General features: G+C 45.2%; 1 pseudogene; it reads left to right on the top strand.

Moving 5' to 3' along the window:
* Positions 1-4004: 4004 nt before the first annotated feature.
* LOC132437476 (U6atac minor spliceosomal RNA) lies at positions 4005-4138 on the top strand (annotated as a pseudogene).
* The last annotated feature ends 967 nt before the right edge of the window (positions 4139-5105 follow it).

The raw sequence follows: 5105 nt of genomic DNA, 5'->3' as shown, positions 1-5105 counted from the left end.
CCAGTCCCTGAGGCTCTGAGTTTGAGAGAAGAGCGCTAATAAAAGTAGTTAACGATGATTAAATGTTTAGTACGTGCTAGGCATTGGTCTAAGATCTTTCTGTATTATCTCCTTGAATTCGCAAAATAGCATTACGAGGCAGGTATTTTTCATCCCCACTGTACAGAGAGGAAAACAGAGACACACAAAGACCCTGTGACCTGTCAGAGCTCTTACAGCGAGTGAATGGAAGAGCTGCAGTCCATGGCCACCAGGCATTGCCACTGGTCTACTGGGGAGTCGCGCAACCCCCTGCCACATCAGACCTGTCCCGCGGTGTCTGCCCCTGTGTCCCAGGGCTGGAGAAGAATGTGCCACTCCTCCCCTAGACTCACACATCCCTCTGATTGCCTTCTGCGAGCATCCACCGCATGGGTAACAGAACGTAAGGGGAGTCTGGACAATGGCCGCAGATATGATGTTGCAAATGCACTTCGTCCCTTCTCTGTATCGTTCATGTCACTCAGCATGCCTTGAAGCACTGTGGCAAAAAGGTCCAGGAAATAGTCTCCTCAGAGGTCGTCCAAAATCCAACCCTTGTTTTAGGAGTTAAATGGTGTTGCCTCTCCCTCCCTCTATCTGTCTCTCTCTCTTCTTTTTCTGTCTTGTGACTCTATTTTCCTTTCCTTAATAAATCCAAATACCCGAAACACATTTTCTTCTTTAGGGAATATTAACTACAGTAGTCATCTAAAAAACGTATTGTCTCACTCTGTCACTATGTAGGCAATAAAACTTATAAATAAATTTTATGGAGATAATCTCAGTTGCATGTTACACAGCCAATCCAATTAACCTAACATTGAATTTAGCAGGGGAAATGGGCCTTCGACGAGCTGGGGAGAGAGAGATTAGACAGAGCTTCGAGGAAGATTACTTAGAGTCATAGTCTCTGCAGCTAGCTCGCAGACCTTGATATGCCTCCGCAAGAAAATGAAAGTATCAGGCTGGTTTCACATTTGTGGATATTATTTTGCTCAGGCAAAATATCTAAATTGTACTCATTCCTTGACAGAGAAAGAGAGAGAGGAAATCTTATTAGTACCACTGAAACTTCCTTCACTGAAACAGGACATTAAGAAGAGAATTGATAACGGGGAAAACAAAAACCTTCTGGGCCTGAAACTGTCTATTATCATCCCATTATCTTCCATCCGTTGAGGATGTTAGGACAATCTATGGTCCCAAATCTTCTAGGATAAAATGAACTCTTATAAGGCAAACAAAGCACTAGGTCAGAGATACTTCACTTACATGGTTCTTGTGCTTCCTGCTTCTTCATATAATGGCGAGGAGTTTTCTGACCATTGAAACGTAGAATTTCAACACTGTGACAAAAAGAGAAACACTAAATGGGTGGTCATCTTGAATCAAAGAGTGAGGGACTTCCCTGACTGTCCAGTGGTTAAGAAACCACGCTTCCACTACTGGGGGTACAGATTCAATCCCTGATCGGGGAACTAAGATCCTGTGTGCCTCGAGGCGCAGCCAAAAAAATAGAAAAAAAAAAAGTGAGTTGATAAGAATGTCCGTGCGAAAGTCCAGTTGAGGCCAAGAGAGAAACAATTGCAGTAAATACACTGCCTGGTCGGAAGGCATTAAGTGCAGATGATTTTAGAAGGTCCTAAAAGCACTGCTTAAATGGAGAGAGAAAAGCAGCCCTGCCGAGAATGCTGCATATGGTGGTAGCAGATCCCATCCGACTATGTTAGGCTCTGCTGGGATGGAAGGGGGGATCCCGCCGATTACGATGGCAGGTGCATAAGCCAGGGCAGCACCACAGCCCGCTATCACTCAGGAAAAGCCCGAAGCGCACCTTCACATCCTTTTCCTCCCCAAACCAATTTCATCAATGAGAGCCGCTAAAGCGTTATTCGGGTTTTGCTTTTGGTCATTGTTTCATGGTAGCAAAATACCTAACATAAGATTTACTATTTTAACCATTTTTAAGTGTACAATTCAGTGGCGTGAAGTACATTCACAATGTTGTGCAACCATCACCACTATCAATGTCCAGAATATTTTCCATCATCCCAAACAGAAACTCTGTACCTGATAGACAACAACGCCCCCTTCCCCCAGTCCCCCAGCCCCTGGTAACCTCCGTTCTACTTTGTCTCTATGGATTTGCCTAATCTAAGTATCTCATACAGGTGGACTCACACAACATGTGTCATTTTGTGTCTGGCTTATTTCACGTACATCATGTTTTCCAAGTCTATCCAAGGTGCAGCTTGTATCAGAATTTCATTCCTTTTAAGGCTAAACAACATCCCAGTATGGATGGATATACCACATTTCGTTTATGCAATTTGTCTGTCAATGGACCTTTGGGTTGTCTCTGTCTTTTGGCTATTATGAATAGTGCCGATATGAACATTGGTGTAATCACTGAAGCATTTTAAGCAAAATGGAAATCAGATCAGATTTCTATTTTAGAAAAATCATCCCATATATCAGTCAGGGTCCAGCCAGGAAAAAATCATACCAGTTATTTTAATAGAGTTTAATGTAAAGAGTTATTAGCCAGATAAATGAAAACAGTATCACAGGGTGGGAACTATAGAAAGCAGCTGCTATCCCTAGGGTTGGGGATACAGGGAGAAGAGGTTGCCAAGATGCAGAAGCCTGGAGAAAGAGCCCCTTGCAGCTGAAACTCAGGCCCTTGAGGAGAGAGTCCTATTCAGCTGGTATTGGTATCTCTGAGCTCTGGGTGTGGGGGGGGCAGGTTCTGAGCTTTGGGAGATCACCAAACATTGAGGAAGCGTGCTGCTCAGCTGGTGTCGATGTCTCCGCACACAGAGGAGAGGACCTGTGTGGCTCCCACACTCGGAGGGGGCATTGCTTGGCCGGTGCTGGTATCAGTAGGCATGATGAGAGTAATTCTGTGAGTATTGTAAAGAGTGCAAACTGGATTCAAATGCTGCTGCTGGAACCAACTGGCACAGCTGGGTGAGGAAGCAAGGTGGGTGAGTCACACCAACAAAAACAGGAAGCCGCCAGGAAGGAGCAAGTCCCTTCTCCCACCTCCAGCCTTGCAGGCTGCTTCTCATGCCCCCGTTGCCAGAGCCTGGCAGGGATCCATCTAGCAGGGCAGAAATGTGGTTTGCAGAGACCCAGCCCCAGTGTCACTAAAGAGAGAGTAAAGAGAGTGGGTTTAAAGCTGAGAGAGAATAACTTAATACCAGAATAGTCCTACTGCAATGGGGGAAACAATTGGAGGCAGCAAGCCTGGCGTCAGGAGTAAAGGGCATGTTGGGCATATTCCCAGTGGTAGACAATCCTTGGGAGTGACTGGTCCAGTTTAATGTGTTTACATTGGGAACGGTCTCCAATGGCCACATCAGTATTATGTAACTCCATCCACTGACCATAGCTGACTTATCCAGGGTGATCACCTAACACAAGCTGAATTCAGATTCTGTTTCTAATGTCTGAAATTTGGAAAAGATACACCTCAACCCTGGGAATCAACAAAGCTGAGTTAAGTAAATGGATCTGCGGACAGCCCCTGCTGAGGTTGTTGGAGATCACCTGGCCCTTCCCTTCCCATGTTCTTGGTTGTTCAACTCCAGCTCTGATTGCATGAGCTAACTCAGAAAACTTGCAATAAATTCTCCCTTTTCCTTAAGCTAGCCAGAGCCCTTTCTGCTGCTTCATATTTTCTCTAGCCTCCCAGAGCTTACATTCCAGGGGAGTTTAAGAAATGTAAACAACATCAACACTGAGGGTTGCCAAGTGTTCTAGGAGAGGGAAAGAGAGTAAGCGGAGGTGTGAGCACAGAGCAGGGGCACCTAAGCTCATGGGTGGGGACAGAAGTGAGGGAAAAGCAGGAATGGGGTGAGTGGCGGGGTTGAATACTCCAGACACAGGAATCAGTTTGAAGGCCCAGAGGCAAAAGAAAGTGTGGCATGTTTGAGTGAGTAAAAGCAGCTCAGATTGGTTCACGTAGAGAAGTAGGTGGAGTGTTGTATGAAAGGAGAGAAGGTTAGCACTCCCGTTGACCCAGGGACAAGGATGGAAGAGGCCCTCGGACCTAACAACACGCATACGGTCAAAGCACTGCCACCTACTTCGTGGCATCTAACCATTATTTTTAAACCAAAACAGAAACACACATACAGAGAAGAGATTAGTGGTTACCACAGGGGAAAGGTAAAGGGAATCCACTGTATGGTAACAAATGGAAACTAAGTTTTTGGTGGTGAGCATGGTGTAGTGTATATAGAAGTAGAAATATAAAGTACACATGAATCTTACATAATGTTATAAACCAGTGTTACCGCAATAAAAAATAAATTAAAAAGAAAAAAAGAAGCAGGTGGAATAGAGAGGCATGATAACAACAGCTCGATTATTGAAGGTCTATTATGTACCAGGCATGATTCTAAACAGCTCTAGGTGCTAACTGATTTAGTCCTTGTAATAATCCAAAGAGAAGGCAATATTGTTGGGAGACACCGCTCCCTGGGCAGAATGAGATTTTATCTCCTCCAGAGCAGAAGCAGGTTTGTTTATTATATTTGTCTATTATAATAAGGATAATGTTTCCTGCTGGAGCAAAGTTCAGGCAGATTTGCTCACAGCCATTTAAAAAGAGTTGGGATTCCTAAGCTCAGGGTTTTCAGCTGTGATGCGAACGCACTGCGTGTGCAGCATCAACCTGGCGTTGCATCGGATCGCACTGGGGATCTTGGAGGATGAGGGGAACCAATACAAACATGAAGTTCACGTCACCCGCCGTGCTGTGAATGATAAAGCCCTTTTCCTCTGACCTAGGAGTCTCGTGTCTTCTGCCAGTATCCATGAAAGCAAGGCAAGCTAGCCCTGGAGCAGGGTAAGTTCTCAGAGTTCTTGACAAATGTTATCTTCTTCTGGAGGGGAAACAGAAAGAACTCAAGTACTTTATCCAAGGTCACAAAGCCGATGAGGGAGCTAAAACATGGACCCCATGTGGACCAGCTCCAGAGCCTGAGGCCTTACCCACTGAGGTTGAAGAGGCAAGAAGGAGCTGCCTCTGCAGGAGCTTGTGAGCCACACTACAGGGCTTAAATAGCTCATAAGAG

This window comes from Delphinus delphis, chromosome 14 (genome assembly GCF_949987515.2).
Source record: "Delphinus delphis chromosome 14, mDelDel1.2, whole genome shotgun sequence".
Lineage (NCBI taxonomy): Eukaryota > Metazoa > Chordata > Mammalia > Artiodactyla > Delphinidae > Delphinus > Delphinus delphis.
Note: the sequence above shows the minus strand (reverse complement) of the source record. Positions and strands in the feature narration are given on the sequence as shown.